This window comes from Lactuca serriola, chromosome 7 (assembly GCF_051521515.1).
Source record: "Lactuca serriola cultivar US96UC23 chromosome 7, Lser_US96UC23_V15, whole genome shotgun sequence".
Classification (NCBI taxonomy): Eukaryota; Viridiplantae; Streptophyta; class Magnoliopsida; order Asterales; family Asteraceae; genus Lactuca; species Lactuca serriola.
In genome coordinates, this window is record NC_136414.1 from 12,354,189 (window position 1) to 12,373,359 (window position 19,171).

General features: G+C 37.3%; 1 non-coding gene across 1 annotated transcript; it reads left to right on the forward strand.

Moving 5' to 3' along the window:
- The first annotated feature begins 2,594 nt into the window (after positions 1-2,594).
- LOC145065096 (small nucleolar RNA R71) lies at positions 2,595-2,701 on the forward strand. Its single transcript, XR_013688247.1, has one exon. It is a non-coding gene; the product is annotated as a small nucleolar RNA R71 (small nucleolar RNA).
- Positions 2,702-19,171: the final 16,470 nt, after the last annotated feature.

The window sequence follows — 19,171 nt, forward strand, 5'->3', positions numbered from 1 at the left end:
GATTCAACCAATTTCGTGAATCATATCAACCCTAACCATGAAAACTTGAAATTTGAAGAACTAACTACAAATAATGAGTAGAATACATACCAAGTAGAGTAAATTGACAAGATCTTGCAAGGAAATTTGAAGTAGATTAAACAATCGGCTGTGGGGTTTTGCTGTTCCCGTTCGTGCGGCAGTTTCAAGTGGGGAATTAGGATTATTGGTCAAAGGGTTTTAAGGAAATGGTCCCCCTAACTTTTTAAAGGCCACGATGTGGCTGGCTATGCCCACGTCGTGGACCTTAAATCTGCTTTCTAGTCCCGTGTTTTCATTTTGACCCACGACGTGGCTGGCTATGCCCACGTCGTGGAAACTGCCCAATTGCAAAAAAATTTTATAAAATCTCACATGTTAACCAATTACTTTGCATCTTATTCATTATTTAAAGTTCCCCACAGCTAATTCTTTACTAATTATCAGTTATTTAGATGATGAGTTGGTGTCTTTCCTAAAAGAGAAAAAGAAAAATTTAAAAGTAAAGAAAATGCAAACCAAACTCGGGTTGCCTCCCGAGAAGCGCTTCTTTTTTCTTGGAGTCTTGAGCTGGACTCCGTGCCTTCTACGTTGAATCTTCTGAAGAGTCGACCACCAAGATCTTTTGTTCCTTGAATCGCCTCTTTTAAGCTTGAACTCGCCTTTTATATGCCTTCTTTGAATTCTCCTTTTTAGCTGTTCCATCTTCTTCAAGCTTGCGTTTTGTGCCCTTGGTTTGTTCCTTGCGCTCCATAGCATCCTCCTCCTCTTTCACTACCGGCTTTGTTACTTTTGAAGTGACCTCCTCTTCATCACTTGTCATCTTCTCATGCTCTTCGCTCACCCAAGAAGGCGGACGCTTGTAAGCTATGACTTCAATCAAATATGGAACAGATGCCCTCGGTTTTGTTCTTTTGACTCGATGAACTGCCTTGATCTCTTCTTCCATAAGCTTCTCCAGTTCTTCTAGTTCATTCTCTTCATTAATTGTGAACACCTCTTCTTTATCTTCTTGAAAGTCATCTTGTATTCCAAAGACTTCTTGTTCATCTCCAACCCTCAAAGTGAGCTTAGACTCATGGATGTCAACAAGAGCTCCAACAGTGTTAAGCAATGGACGACCAAGGATTATTGGAACATCGGGATCTTCTTTCATATCCAAGACTACAAAGTCTATTGGAAAAACAAATTTTCCAATTTTCACCAAAATATCCTCCACGATGCCCCGGGGTTGTGTCACCGAACGATTCGCCATGTGAATCTTCATTTTTGTAGCCTTCATCTTCTGAATCTCCAATTTTTGATAAAATGAAAAAGGCATCAAATTAATGCTAGCCCCAGAATCAGCTAAAGCATTAACCTTTATTTTATTCCCAAACTCACATGGAAGAGTGAGGCGTCCATGATCCCTCATATTTTCTGGTGTTTCTCCCAACACAGCTTTTGAAGTTTGTTCACTTAGAATCAATGTAGACTGCTTCTTTAATTGCCTTCGAGTGTCTATCAAATCTTGCAGTAATTTCTGGTTCTCGGGAGCTTTGGATAAGGACTCGACAAAGGGAGTATTAATTGGGATCCCCTTCACATGCTTCATAAACTCTAAATGCTCCTTCTCCAGTAGACTAAGTGCAGCTCGAGTGGGAAATGGCAAAGGTGGCTAATAACTTGGAACGGGCTCAAAGGATTTTTGATCAGACATGTGCCACGTCGTGGCCAGAGGAGTGCCACATCGTGGCGAACCTAGATCAGCAACTTTTCCATTTTCGATCTTTGATTTCTTGGGCTGTTGCGGTTCTTCTTCCAATGCCTCCAGGAACTCAGAGATTGCATCTTCTTCAGTATCGATGGCCATTACGTGAGATTGGGTCTTTACTTCGGGATTCTTCGGGGACAATTTTTCATGAACTAGAGTGGCTAGCTGACCAAATTGTACTTCAAGGTTATGGATGGAGGCTTGCTGATTCTTTATTAAGGTTTGTTGTTCCATAATACCAGAATCAGTGGCATCATGTCTCTTTTCTGAAGCTTCCATAAATTTCGTCAAAATGGTCTCTAGGTCGGGTTTCTTCTCGGCTGGTGGCTGCTCCTTTTGATAAAGGCCTCGTCCTGTCTGCCTATACTTTTCTTCTTTTTGCTTCTTATACTCTTCATATGGCAGCCACTCCTTCTTTGGTTTCCTCCAGTCCTCAACAAATTTCTCCCCACTAGAGTAGCACACTTGAGCTTTTCTGTTCCCAAACTCATCTACATTGCAGTCCTTAGTCAAGTGTGGACCACTGCATCTCTCGCAACTTACTCTTATGGCATGTATCGATTGGTTCATTTGTGTTATCCTTCGATCCATATTATTTAGCATGGCCATGACAGCTGCTATTTTTTCAGTTTGGGCCCCTCCACCGCCTTTGATTCCATCTTGCCTTGGGTTGTGGTATTCGCGAGAGTGCTTCGCGAATTCTTCAATTAGCTCCTTGACCTCCCTTGGATTTTTCTTTGTCAAAGGTCCATGAGAATCAAGGAGTTGTCTTGTCATCACGTTGACCCCATCATAGAAGATTGACATCTCTTGCTGCACATTTAGGTCATGCTGAGGGCAATTTCTGAGTAAGCCCTTGTACCGCTCCCATGCTTCGTATAGTGACTCCCCCGGCTGTTGCTCAAAGTTGGCTATTGCCTTCTTGAGTTTGGCTATCTTGGATGGCGGGAAAAACTAGTCCAGGAATTGGTCATGCATTTGAGCCCAAGTGGTGATTGTACCCGGAGGGAGTGCTTTTAACCACTCTTTAGCAGCTCCTTTGAAAGTGATGGGAAGCATTCTAAGCAAGACTGTGTTTATGTTGACATTTGGGACATTGAAGTAATCCGCAATGTCGTTGACTTCATCAAGATGCTTAAAAGCATCCTCATGATCTTTCCCGAAAAATGGGATGTCCTTCAGTGCAGTCAATATGTCCCTTCAGCTCGAATGTGGCAGTGGCAGGTATTTCGGGTTGGACTAAACCGGGACCCACATCTTCTCGGATTCGCTTCTTGTAAGCTCCCATGGACATCTCTTCAATTGCTGCCATCTCGTTCCTTGGCTTGTTCTCGGGTTCGCTCGTGTGTTCTTCAAATTCCGGCTCGGTATCGCTTTCGGACTCGGTTTGGACGGGTGTATGATCCAAATGCTCAAGATTGCTCTTGTGCCTCGCGGATGAACTTGACTCTCCTGTCTTCTTTCCCGACTTCCTAGAAAAAGCTGACTTCAATTCCTGTAAGGGCGTCTTTTTCTTGTGAAGCGCAGACTCGGGATCTTCAAGTGGCGGCACCAAGTGTGTGTTTGAGCTTCTGGTCATGAACTCCTGCAACTTGCTAAACTAAAAACGTAAAACTGAACTAAAATAAGAAAAACTAACTAACAAACTAAAAATCTAGTTTTTTAACTGTCCACGTCGTGGCAGGTATATGGCCATGTCGTGGACTCTATGATTGACAGAAAATTTTATTTTGCTGAAAAATTAACTTTTTGTGGTTTTTACTCCACAAGAAGGATCGACTAATTTAATGCAAATAAAAATTAAAAACTAATCTGTTCCCCGGCAACGGCACCAAAAACTTGATGTGCACAAAAGTACTCACTAATTTTAATATTTATAACCTAACAAACTTAACTAACTATGCACTTATAGGTAATGTACCTAGTCAGATTACAATATAGTTTGGGTAAGTCGGGTGTCGATCACAGGGAACGGTGCTCTAATTAATTTACTTACTATTAAATTAACCTAATTTATTAACAAGTTTAAAAGGGGTTTTATCTGATTTTACAAGATCAGATGAACTTAAATCAAACTCAATAAATAAAAACACACTCTTGTTTAGTTTGAATCCACTTCTCCCTTATGGCTAGCTAATGATTACGGATTATTAAGTTGGTTTTTAGTTATATTAGTAATTTAATTCTAACTTACCAATAATTAACTAATTCATGTCAAACCATGTATGTTCACACATAATTAAACACATAACTAATTATGAATGTAAATATGCTATGTAAGATTTGTTGTATAAACGCAATTATGGTCACAATACACGTTCTCTAGCACAGCTAAGCTTATTTATTCTAATTGCTAATTAATATTGGTCAATCCTAGCTCTAACAATTTAATGTTCACTAAATCATTAGGTAAACAAATTCATGCAGTTAATGGTCACTAAGCTACACAGAACATGCAATCAAGCAATTAGAGAAACAAACAATAGCATGCTAGGTAATACAAATCAAACATAAGCAATTTTTACCAACTACTTAATCCATAAACATTGAACTATTCAAAAGGTTGAAGCTTCATCTAGCTAAACAAGAGTAGTTAGATTCAGCTGCTCATCCTAGCAACTAAACCAACACAGCTAAAAGTAATAAAAGACATGTTCTTATTTAACTAAAATATAAACCTCTATTCTTTTTGGTGTTTAAAACCTTCTTCCAGAACCCTTCTTTCGTTCTGAATCGTCTCCTAGAACTCCTTCCTTCTGCCCAAAAGCTTCTTACTTTCGTAATAATCAGGAGAACTTAAATAATCTCCAAAAACCCGTGCCACGTCGTGGCCAGCTTTGCCGCGTCGTGAGCTTGAAGTAATCCGTATCCTCCAAGGAATCCTCCGCGTCGCGATGTCTATCTTCTAGAACACTCGTGCCACGTCGTGGCCGACTTTGCCACGTCGTGAACTCAGTATTTAACGTGGATTTATTCTTTTCTTGTCTTTCAAGCCTCCCATGTTCCACATATTGTCACTTTTGGTCCCTCTCTTCGAAAATCCTTTTAATTGACTGAAAATAACAATTTAAAATCATAAGTACCATTATTCTAAACATATTATCAATTTATTAATAAAAATGTACTTAAATATTGCCTAAAAATAAGTATAAATATGGAAATATCAGTACCCTTAAATTTTATCACTCAATCGATGTGCCGGTAAACCACACACGCTCTACCGATACTATGATAAACCTTAAGTCACCCTTTACCTACCTTGTTAAGTCTAAGTTAATGTGTCGGTTAACCACACACGCTCCACCAACGACTTAAACAAAGTGTAAAGTGTAATTTCATGGATTAGCACCTTATTCACATTTTCCTAAAGTAACTAAGATTGGGAATTTAATAAAAGCATTTAGTTACTTTATAATATTCATCATACTTTTAATGAGAATTTATAAGTCCTTGTCCTACCCGTTCAGCTAACGACCCTCCACCGATCAAGGAAGCGGTGGGTGAGAGTGGACACCCATTAAGTTGCCATTTTATAGGCAACAACCTTATACCCCCCTTATAGACCGGCTTCGTAAATGAGGCGTACTAGCGGTAAGACGACTTGATCTTATACATATATATATATATATATATATATATATATATATATATATTATTAACTTATAATATTATAAAGTATAAGGGTTGATTTTTAAATTTTTAAAAATCTAAGGGTTGGAACTAAAGTTTTAATCATGACTTTACTTGTTCCAAAACTTAAGGGCAAGTTTTGTAACTTTACAAAACCTTTCATATTCATAACTTATGAGTTATTAAAATGAAGACTCTTCATTTTATAACTTATGTGTTCTTTTAATGGCTTTTAACACAAAGAGACTTTTGGTTATCCATAACTTGAGGACAAGTTATGGACTCCATTAAAACACATAAAGATTATGAATTAATCATATAAAAAAGTAACTCCTATGATCTATCAAGAGCTCATAAGAACATGAATATTCATATCAACATTTCAAGAACATATGAACACATATAATCATGAAAAATTGATATTGGCCATTGTAAATGGATTAGAACAACCATTACACCATCTAAAACAAGTTCTACAACACCAAAACAATTTAGGGTAATGTTTTTAGTCCATTTCCAGCAGAACAAATCGAATTTCTGCATTTTGCATGACCAACTCGTCGAGTGCACGAACAGAGTCACCGAGTTGGTTGCATTTACACTTGGACTCGTCGAGTGCATGAACAGACTTGTCGAGTCCCCCGAGTAGATAACAAAAAAAAAACGATTTTTCAACACTATTTTGCATCAAGTATTGACAAACAAGCTTAGGCTTTGATACCACTGATGGGTTTAGAGCATTCTAACACTTCCTAAGTGTACAGGCAACCCTAATAAACCTTGGATCTATGTTTGTCTAAATACATGCAAAGTTGGTTTCCAAGGTTCATAATCCTATCTAGCATACATGGGAACTTTAATCCTAAAAGAATGGCTAGAATTATATACCTTGCAGTTGATTTTGATTCCTTGAAACCTTGTGAGCCTAGCACCCCAAGTGTGATGCCTCAAATGCTTCACACAAAACCAAATGCTTTTGGAATGACTTTTGAGAGAACATACACACTTGAAAAATCGGCCTAGACCTCTTATCTCTTTGTAGCCGATTTTGGTGGAGAATGAGTTCCTTATATAGCGTGACACATCTAGGGTTACACCATGTAAACCCTAATGTGTCATGGCTCTTCATTTCCATGACCCATGGGTTTGTAACTCCCATGGAGCATCTATGGAGTATCCTATGGGTTTAACCCAACTTGATAATCCATGGAGCCTCTTAGCCCACTATACAAGTTATGGATGATTTACATAATCAACCCATATATTTAATTAGTTATCTTTTGATCACTTAATTAATTCCAAATTAATTCTTGATCAATACTAATTAAATAATACTATTAATATATTAGAACTTATAATATATCAATAAACCACAAGTGTTATTTCTCTCATTTAGTCTATCCAAATGCATGGTGCCATGCAACCCAAATGGACCATGTCGGGTCGGGTCAAGTACATACCAGAAATAGTTATGGACTTAGACACCTTATCCAACAACACGCTCCACTAAGACTAATAACGTGCAATGTGTAATTTCATGGGTTAACACCAAATCACATTTTTCCTAAAGTAACTAAGATTGGGAATTCATAAAAGGTTTAGTTACTTTATATGTTCATTACACTTTTAATGAGGATTTAGTGTCCTATCCTACCTGTTCGGCTAACGACCCTCCATTAGTCAAGGAAGCGGTGGGTAAGAGTGGACACCCATTCAATCGTCATTTTATAGGCAATTTCCTTATACCCCCTTATAGATCAGCTTCGTGAATGAGGCCTACTAACGGTAAGACTGACTTTTAACTTATATATATATATATATATATATATATATATATATATATATATATATTATATTAGATTTTTAATTTTATATATTATAAGGGTGTATTTTACATATTTAAAATACTTAGTGGTTTAATCTATTAATAAATTAAACTTTGAATTTAATTAAACTTAAACCATCTCATTATGGATTTATTAATTCTCTCTTTTAATTAAACACTTAATTAATTTAATAAAACCATAATCGATACATTTTAATTCTAAATTTAGGTTATGATACCAAAAGGTTTTAGCATTTAGTATTTCACAATTAAAATTTTTTAATCAAGTTTTAAATTCCAAAAGTTGAGGGCAAGTTTTGAAACTCTTCAAAACCTTTGAATTTCATAACTTAAGGAGTTAATGTTTCATGAATAAGCCTTTTCATATTACATAACTTGAGGACAAGTTATGAAACTCTTCAAGAAACATTTAGATCAAATTTAACTAATAAAATTATTATATAGTTTATTGTTTACCAATTTGACCTAATTTAACTCACATAGCAAAATGATTCAAATTCTACAAATAATTAGTTTTTCACAAAATCAAGTAATTATCTTAAAATTTGACAATCATCATTTAATTGGATGAGGATAATCATTACCTTATCAATGAAATTGAATTTTATGAGACAAAACAGTTTGTGGTAATGATCCTAATCCAATTCTTGCCGAAAAACCCGAAAAACTGCAAATAAGTGATCCAACTCGTCGAGTTGGATACTGGCGTCGAGTTCATCACCAAATGACCCAACTCGTCGAGTCCATTCATGGGACTCATCGAGTCCATTGTCCAGACAACAATTTTTCAATTTTTTCAACTTTGAACAATTAACCAATGCATCTATATAATAGAAAACACCCCATTGCTTTGATACCACTGTTGGGTTTTGAGTACTATAACACTCCTATGGTGCACATACAACCCTAATGCCTTGGATCTAAGTTTACTCTAATTATACATGCAACTTCATATTATCCAAAGCATATAACGTAGCTAGCATGCAATTGGAGATATACAACATAAAAAACTAGTTAGATGAATACCTCTTTTATGTAGCTTGTATAACTTGGCCTTTCAAGAGCTTACCACCTAAAGTGTGATGCCCCAAATGGTTCACAAACACCATAAGCAAATTGAGGATAATGAGAGAGAGGCTATGATGCATAAAAATCGTCTAGGGTTGACCTTGGAATAGAGTGGACGGTTTTTGCATGCTAGGGTTACTTTTATAGTATGGAATTCCTAAGGGTTTCAACTTGTAAACCCTAATTCATTCACTTAGGCCATAAATCCAATAATCCATATGATAGGCCCTTTGGACTAACTCTTCATGGACTCTCACATAAATTTAGTCCATTCCTAATCAACATGGATCATTAGCCCAAACTATAAGTATTAATGATTGACTTAATCAATCCCTGTTAATTTAATCAGTCTCTTTTGATCAAAAAATTAATTCCAAATTAATTATTGATCAATACTAATTAAATAATATGATTTCTTAATTAATATACTATTCTTGTAATATATTAATAAATCATAAATAACCTCTTTCTCAAATATCATTCCTATCAAATTGCTTTGGTTAAGGCAACCCAAAATGGACCATGCTACTATCGAGTCAAGTACATACCAGTTATAGTTATGGGCTTAGACACCTAATCTAACAGTCTCCCACTTGGATAAGTCTAATAACTATAATTGCCAATGCAGCTTCATAATCCGATTAGCAATTGTAGCTCTCAAAAGCCGCTATCGAACTCTGACGCGTCCATGAGATAAATTAAGGATCATATATTCCTCCATTCTACAAGATATCGTATGAAGTGAGACATGGATTATAATCATTCTCTATGTTCATGTGTTGTTTCCCGATTTACGATGACCATGTGTTGTTTCCCGATTTACAATTCATGGCATCCAACTCTCGATTGACAGCCTTTCGGAGCTCACGCAACTAGTCTTGGATGTACTCCTGTATAAGAGACAATTCCAACTGGGTTTGTAGTAGATTGATGACCATGTTTTCGTTGGTTACACCACTAGAATGATTCTCAACCATGTGACGGCGGTAGTTTGGAGACCGGTTGTGTTCTACATGTCCGATCGAAGGCATTTTGGAGTAAACTTAGAGACGAGATTAAGGTAATGAAGTTTGTAGATGTGCCATTTTAGGGCAACAAAGTCTTGATTTTATATGGAGGCGCCTGAACATTCGAATCGTGCTCGTTAAGATTCACATTCAATACAACATCGTTGCGGTTGTTGGATAATTTAAATTCTTGCCATGTCATCACTTACGTGTTAGGCTAGACTTATGTGGCAATGTAAACTGACAACAATAGGTGAAAGGGATTTTATTGATAGGTAATAGATACTTCGTTCCCTTATTAAACCACAAAATAAATTAAGCGGCTAAATAAGTAAACCCTAGAAACATTATAGGGCCTATATGTGATTGCCCTCCTATATATGTGAAAAAGGTAAAGTTTGTTGTTATTATGAGTTAAAAGTCAATGTATGTTGCTATTACTAGGTATGAGACACATGTGTTATATGAGTTTATTTAAAAGAAAAAACTAAATACAAAATTCTAAATATTTGAGAAGTTTGAATTTAGTAATTTTGAAATTTTAAGAAAAGTTCATTAAAGAAATTAATATGTTGTTATTATTGTATTTAAATACTATGTGTAATTAATAAAATAGAAAACTATAAAATGATATGTGGAATAAAAATTAATTCAAAATAATCACAAAATGACATTTGACGAATTAAATGAGAATGTGACATGTACCCAAAAAAAAAACATTTCCTTATTAGAGTTGATGGATAACCTTACACACATATTGTTTGTTTACTAATTATATATGTTTGTTTTAACATTTTCCTAGGTATGAAAGTTGCGGACACAAATGAAAAACATGCAGAGGGAAAGAGAGTAGAACGAAGAACACAAAAAAATGATGAAAAGGGCAATCCCATTTTGAAGCGCTAATGACCGAATTTATGAGATGATTTGATAACCTTTTCTACAATCGACCAAATGCACCTTAGTTTATTGTTTTAATCAATTGTACGATTTTAGATGCTTCTTGAACTTATCTATATTATGTTTATGGTTTGGGTGTTTGTTAAAACTTGTGTTGTGATAGACAACTTCTATATTCATTAATGTTGTTTAGTATCTGGATAAAACCGAATTGTCCAATTGTACAATTTGGATTGGACTAGTTGGTTCAGATATTCGGATTTTTGGATTGGATTTCACAAAAACCGAATTATTATTTTGGATTTCGGATCGGTTTTGGTTTAGGAAATAAGAACCGAATAGTCCAAAAAACCGAATAACAGTTTATTATTTATTTATTTTCAATATATCTATTATTATTTGTTAATTTAATAATTTTTTTTTTCAAAAAAGTTCAAAAAGTTTCACATAATAAATAAATTAATATGCATTTTCTCTCAAAAAAATTTTTATCTATTAAATATTAAATTATAATATACCTTCTTACTAGTTGTTTATAAATTTTAAATCACAACTAAATAATTTATTTTTGCTTCTTCATTAAAAATTGGATAATATTATAATTATATGTTGTTTTAAATTGTTCTGACTTTTGAAAACCGAATTACAAAAAACCGATCCAACCGAATTGTAATCGGATTGGATCGGATCGGATTTGAATTTAGTTTGGACAAATTCGGATCTATATTTTGAAAACCAAAATCAATTTAGATCTACTTAATTGGATCGGATTAAACCGATCCATCCAAACGAACACCTCTGATATTCATGTTTATTGTCTTTGTGGTTGAATTTGTAAAAAGTGTTTGATTATTGTATTTTTTGAAATCTATTGGGAAAATAAAACATTATTTTTTGAAAAAATTGTCTCTAGAAAGTGTCACAATCTGTCACAAATATGTTTGGTTGGAAAAATCATCGGATACGGTTGCGTCAGGAAAAAAAATTGATAAGAAGTTTGTCGGATATCCATGAAAATGTGATGTGTGGGAAATGTGTTGGTGCTTCCAACTACACTATTTTGTCTGGAAAAGTTTCCTAAGGACTATTTTTCCGAGAAATCAGTTTTGTTAGAAAATTTTATTTTGATTTCGTTGGAAATTTTTTGTTTAAAAGCCATTTTTTGTGTATTTTAGACGAATATGGCCTTCAGAAACTCTCATGTTTTTAACATGCACGTGTTAGTTAAAGTGACTCAAACCGATCGATCATTAAACTTATCTAACATTACTTATTGTCACTGTTAGTTTAAACCCAAGCTATTTTACGTATGAATACCTATATTAGTTTGTCAAATTGTTCGTTAGGTGATTGTCTTACATAAACAATAACTTTTTGATAAATTTAAAAGACATGTAAAATAAATGAGATGATTGTACCTTGATTTATGAAGATCCCAAAAGTTGCCCCACAAGCCCACACCAACTATTAATTATTTGGTAATCACATTTCCCATCTTTGGGATGACAAATTGACAACACCACCTTTGAAGTTGACAATTTCCTTCCATTGGAATTTATTATTAATTTTGATCCTCCTCTCCCCTTTGGTGTTTTTTCTTTATCAACTATGCTTTTACTATTTTAATCCAAATGACTAACTCATATATCTTTTAAAGTGTTCAAATAAATTCATTCAAGTTAAATCTTAAATCTATAACTGTCGTTATCGTATTAAGAAACCATTACCCATTAAGTTCGAAACAATTGGTTTTGTTCATTTCCTTTTAACTGAAACAATGAAATTCATAGCAAGTTTAAGACCATTAATTTCGTTGTCCAAATTCCAAAATACATATTTGATAATTGCTCTAGTTATTGAATTCTTGTTTGATTGCACACACATAAGATGGATTATCTAACATTCTTAACATTATTTGTTTTGGTCAACACATGTAACATGTTTTGTTCTTAGAATAAACGTGATTCTACATTTAGTCTATAAACAACTTTATTGCCCAGATTAAAATAAATAGTAAACAATACTATATAAACAAACATTTAACCTTTTATTTATTACATATAAAAATAAAAAAACGTTTTTTTTTTTTAATTCTCCACAGATACTAAAAAGACTGAAGAGAATTTGGAAATACCATGTTCCGTCACCCGGTTTCCTACAAGAAAATCATCACATTGAAGCTTTTATTATTCTTGTATTAACTTTAGCCGAATTCTATGCTTACAAAGCTACCACCCACCCGCACTCATGTGCCTAATTACACTCATACCCCTCATATTTTCTTTCATTTCCCCATCCTACCCTCGTTCATTAAAGTGCTAAACGGCTCCATGCATTACATTACATGATTACAATACTAAAAAAATCATATAAGTAACCAGCTTTATTTTACATAGATTTAGTCACTAGAAAAGCCTTTTACTGTCCAGTAAGAGGTTATCTTTGACTCGGTCCAAGTCAGAGTGTTTGATATCACCATTGTAAGCCACTTACTCGGTCCATTCATCTCTTATTGGGTCGTCCAAAAAACAATGCTGATCGGGAAAATAGACAATATTTCCCCCTACCCTAATAGCTTCATGCCTCTTCTTTCTTCCTCAGACACTGAAATGAGAACCACCAAAACCATCCATCGCATCCCTCAGGTAATCCGACCGTTATTCAGGACACAATGATTTAGTTAGAGCATCATACCCATTGAGACTCAAACTGAGTTAGATCAGACCTACTCTGTAACGCTCCATTCCTGGTATGTAATTATTTTAATTATTCAAGTATTTAGTTTGAGCTACTCGATGAGTTGGTAGCCCTAACTCGTCGAGTAGATGCCCGAATGGACGCGGGGTTTAACGAGTGTACTCGGCGAGTCCAAGCATGGACTCGACGAGTAGGCCTGCCTGGAGGAAACCCTATTTTCGGGGTTTTGCACCCTATTTAAACCACTTAAACCCCCTTTGGCCTCCCTTACTAGCCTCCCTATCCTCCAAAAACCCTAATTTCGATTGAGAGCTTTACCCTTGAGTTTTGAGTGAGCTTATGTGGTTTTGAAGATATTTGGTAAAACTTGGAGTTAGCAAGTTGTGGAAGAAGAACAAGAACCAGAAGAAAATCCATTTTTGGCAGCCTTGTGAGGTAAAAAGTTCCTTGCTTGACAACCCATAGCTTAGACCTCTTTGTATGTTGATTTTTGGGTCTTTTGCCCCTTTTGAGAAGGATAAGTTGGTTTCCATGGGTTGTATGCAAAGCAATCCCTTTTTCCTATAGTATTTAGCCTCTAGAGTCATAAAAGGAGTCTTGAATTTGTTTTCATCCAAGCCATGGTCATATTCATGGAAGTAGATTGTTATAACTTGAGTTTGGGTTTATTTGAGGTGTGCAAATCCATCAAGTCTCCGACTTCACAGAAGTGGACCTTGGAAATGACTCAGATCTGTATTTTGGAGCTGTAGAAGTGTGAAACCAATTAACTAGGTTAGATCTGCAAGGGACTCGACGAGTTCATAAGGGAACTCGGCGAGTTCGATGAAGAAACCCCGAGAATGTTCATAGGACTTGGTGAGTCGATTAAGGAACTCGACAAGTAGGAGGATCCGGTCCCTTATCTGTTTATGCCAGGACCCGATGAGTCAGAGGACGGCTCAATGAGTCAGTTCGACAAATCGCGATGTCTAGCACTTAGGGAACTCGACGAGTCAGGGGGTGACTCAGCAAGTCGAGTCGCGATTTCAGGGTTCTTAGTTCTAGGACTATGCGAGTCACAAAGCTGACTCGGCGAGTTTGGTCAACCTGGAGGGTTGACTTTAATTAGGATGTTGACTTTGACTAAGGGTAAAATGGTAATTGTACCCTAAGAATTGTTATCAGTTTTTAACTAAGCGTCCTTACGAAATTTATAGCCGGAGAGTCGCCGGAGCAACAGACAGGGATCCCTCATCCATGTTTTCAGTGGCCAGTCATACGAGGTGAGTTTCCCTTCAGTAGGAACGGGTCTAAGGCACTAATTCCGGCTCGATTATGTAGTACTCTGGGGCGATCCCGAGAAGTAGTTATGTATGCTTGATATTTCTGTGATTCATGCATATTTATGTTATGTGTTATGTGTTCCGGACTTCGGTTCGATGTCGGGCGGGGCCCAAATTATGTCGGACCTTGGTCCGATGCTGGGCGGGGCCCGATGCAGTGGGAGGGGCCCAATATGCGATTATTCAGTTATTGTATGGTATGTGGTAGTTTGGGGGAACTCACTAGGCTTCGTGTTTAGAGTTTTTAGTTTTGGTTTCAGGTACCACCACTAGTAAAGGGAAGAGCTTGGGATGATCACATGACACACACATAGACCACCATATTCAGCATGGGATTGATTGAGACTGTGATAATGTAATGACCCAAAAATCAAGGGTAAAAATTTCATTTTTAATCCAACCGAAACATAGATACCATTTATTCCAAACATTCCAAAACAATGTTAATTAGAAACATTTATCAGAGTTTGTTCACAAAATCATTCATTGCGGAAATCATAGGTGTGTGTATGTGCTGCGATCAATCCGAGCCCTTCATTTCCAAAACGATGAAACCTGAAACCAAAACTGTAAACCGTAAGTACAAAGCTTAGTGAGTCCCCCAGAGCATACCCCACAAACAATCCACATAACACATATTGAACTAGCTGTAATAGTTATCTCTACCGTTATCACGTATCAATAAGCTATAAAAGCCCTCTCTACGTTAACACATATCAATTAGCTACATACGCTACTTCTGCCACATATCACATCTCAAATAACTATAAAAGCTATCTCTACCACTGGCATATATAAATTAGCTATACAAGCTATCTCTACCGTTAGCCACAAAGGCTATCTCTACCGTTAGCCACAAGGCTATCTCTACCGTCAGCCACAGAGGCTGTCTCTACCATTAGCCACAAGCCTATCTCTACCATCAACCATAAAGGCTGTCTCTACCATTAGCTACAAAAGCTATCTCTATTGCATATCATGCAAACATACATATCACACACCTCTACATAGCAAGTATACCAACTATCATAAAATGGTCCGGCCTTGGTGCCTTAGACCCATTAGTATGGTGAGAAGACTCAACTCTTGAACACTGAACTGATAAGCTGAAGTCAGACATATCCCACCCGCTTCTCCTTCTCAACTACCCATAATAATCAGGTGATTAGCTTGACACAATCCCATAAATACCCTCAGGTCAACCCTGGTTAATGTCAAAGTCTATAGTCAAGGTCAACAATCCATATTGACCTTGACTCACTGATTACAATCATTCACTCGTCGGGTTCCCTGCTTAACTCGCCGAGTCGCCCGAGGGACTCGTCGAGTTCCTTGGTGTTTACGGTCGTAAACTACCAACCGTACACCTTTGACCGTAAACCCTTGGCCGCACACCCTTGGTCGTGAACCGTCTCGACTCGCCGAGTCACAAGAACGACTCGACGAGTTCCCACGTATTCAGTCCTTTCCAGTGGAATTTAAGGTCCCAAACTTCAGATCCATATTCTCCTAGTGATAATACCATGGAAAGTTGCCAACTTTACATTCATACTAAGTCTCATAATGCCAAAGCCACATAAACAAGCTTCTTACAAGTCCCAAATGCATGAATAAGAGTTAGGGTGCACCAAGGAGACAACTTTATGACATCTGGGACCTAAGAAGTTCAAGATCTGGAACCATATCCTTGTGATAGGTCCAGATCCAAACTTGGTTCCATTTCCTCAAGAATGGCCATAATCTCCACAAAGAAATCAAAGCTAAAAGTAGCAGATTAATACCTCATACAGATGCCTAATACGAAATAGGTGCTAGATCTAGTGTTTTCCCCTTGATTCTTCTTCTCCAAACTTGGATTCCTTTCCAAATTCCCAAAGTCAAGCTCTCAAATGCACACACTTCACAAACTAGGGATTTTGCGACCGTACACAGCTTCTAGGGTGTAAAATGGAGGCTACTAGGGCTTGTAATGATGTTTATATATAGGCAAGCCCTAAAATTGGGGTTTTCCTTAAACATCCCTGACTCGTCGAGTCAGCCTTCCGACTCGCCGAGTCTCTTTCGAAACGTGCCCAAAATGCCTCAACCCTACTTGAAAAGTTAGACTCCAAACTCACCGAGTCCATGCATAACATTTCCCCTAAATAGTACTTTCTAACTGATACTCGAAAATAGGCGCTACAAGTCTCCCCCACTTGAAGTAGACTTCTTCCTTGAAGTCTTCCGTCCTAAGCAATTATGGGTAAAACTCTCGCATATCTTCTTCCGGCTCCCAAATCCATTCGGAGCCCCTTCGGTGCTACCATCGCACTTATACCAATCTTGTTTCCCCATTCTAAAGACCTATGGTCTTCCTATCAAGAATCACAACCTGCTTCTCGATATAGTTCAGACTCTCATCCATCTGAATGTCATCCAATGAAACGTTTGCGTACTCGACCATGACACCCTTCCGAAGCTAAGACACGTGGAAGGTGTTGTGAGTTTGGCTAAGCCCCTCTAGCAGGTCCAAGTGATATGCCACATTGCCCACCTGGGTTGAGATCCTGAACGGGCTGAAAACCGAGGCCCCATCCTGCCTCTCTTCCAAAAACTAATAATCCCTTTTCCAGGGAGACACCCTTGGCAACACGAAATCCAAGAATGAACGAATTACTTGCAACCTGATCACATCTGCTTCATCTGAAATCTGAAGTTTCGAGATGGTCTGTCTCCCAGAGAGGTTGCCCACATCGATTCATCATCGAACGGGTTCCACGAGAAAACCAGTCTAAATAGAATACTTCCCACTCACAATACCTTGAGGCTTCCTAAAGAACAAAGTCACCGATCAACCATGGCTAACCAATAACACAGACCCCAAATCAATGAAGTCGCTCTTACTCCTCTAGCTGCCACATGGCTATTTTCCAGAAGAGCAACCAGGGAGCTCCCTGGCCCCAACCTGTCTACCCACTGCCCGTAACACCGTACACCTACCCGATTTCTGGGCCAAACCACACTTAACAGTCCCCTGTGACGTCCGAAGAATACCTTGTCTAACCATAACTGCCCTATCTCCTTCCATCCGACTGACCCATCCGCTTGTGATAGGCTGAAAACTTGTCGCCACTGAATTCGACGCAACAAGGTGAGTACTGTGACATCCCCATTTTCACGGCCAGAAAAGACCGATTTATTTATGCTTTGTTTTATAAATCAGAGTGATCGTTTAAAGAAAACGGTTGCGGAATTTGTTCCCAAAATAAAATATGATAACCATTTATCAAAACGTTTCTCAAAGAGAATGTATTTTCATTAAATAATAAAACCTCGGGATGTCATGTTCCGATACAGACCAAAAGCATAAACAATAATAAATAGACCTTACAACAGTTATTCATAACTACTGGCCTATAATCCAAAATCTCTCGTCAAGTCCACCAACTTATACTCTTGTGCCATTACCTGTAATGCAAAGAAAACTGAGTGGGTCAGGCTTGGGAGCCTGGTGAGCATATAGGGTTTTCAACCCACAATAATACAATTATTATATTCAACCATCAAACAATCAACTCAATTACTCATCCCTATTATGTTTCTTAGGATTTTACCCTAGGAATTCAACTACTCGTCATTCCTTCATTCCTAAGGATTGACCTAAGGAATTTACACAAACTTCCATTGCTACATAAGGCGCATCTGCCAACATTATCCTTTAAGCGCCTCTGCCAGGATTACGTCATACACTATGAGGCGCGACTGCCAGGTTTATGACATTCTCTTTTAGGCGCATCTGCCGACATTATCTTATAAGCGCATCTGCCAAGATTATCCCATAAGCGCATCTGCTATTGTTATGACAGTCTCTATTCAGTGCATCTGCCAAGATCACGACATTCACTACTTGGTGCATCTACCAATATTATTCTCATGCGCATCTGCTAGCATTATGGCATGCGATTTTAGTTTCATCTACCAATACTATACTTAAGTGCATCTACAAGTATTATGTCACTTTCTCTTTGGTGCATCTACCAATACTATGCTTGAGCGCATCTGTTAGCATTATGACATTCTCTAATTGGTGCATCTGCCAGTATCATTCTTAATCATCTTACATACATCATCATTTTATCACATACCAACTATCTCATCTACCCATGTTCTACCCAACATATTTGTAGATATGGAATACATATACAGTTTAACTCATTTAAAAACTATATAAAACATTCATTCCATACTCATTTCAAATAAACAACAATATATAAACATATAGCACGTATTTTTATAACAAATACTTCATATTTATGTGTTGGAAGAAAGTAACCACACACCCTCCCAAACATATACGTGATACATTCAAACAATACTTGTATTATACCCGTGTTTATGAAAGGGACTATACACCCACACATATAAACAACTTTATATCATACACATAGCACGTATTTTATAGAAAATACTTAATATTTATGTGTTAGAAGAAAGTAAATACACACTCACTCGTATAAATAGCAATATACTTAATACACTCAAACCATACTTGTATTATTATCGTGTTTGTGAAAGGTAGTATACACTCACTTGATCAGAAGATGATCGGACAGCACTACGACTTGCAGAAGTAGTATTCTTCGGTAGATCTGGAAGGTCTCCACAAGAATCGAACTTCTCGTGGGCAGAGCTTCGGCTCGGGAACCACACTTCTCGGGATCTTCGGGATCTCGGGACTTGCTTCGGGGCTTGAGAATAATACCGGGGCTTCGGGGTATTTCTGGAACGCAAATCGATGCAAAACGGGAGAGAGAAGAGAGAAAATAGCAAAAGAACTTGGCAGCCCTCGCATCCTATTTATAAGAGGCTGGAGCCTCGGAGTACGCGGGGCGTACAGGTCCGAAATCGTCATGGCGTTCGTCATCCGAAGCCACTTGATGCGAGGGTC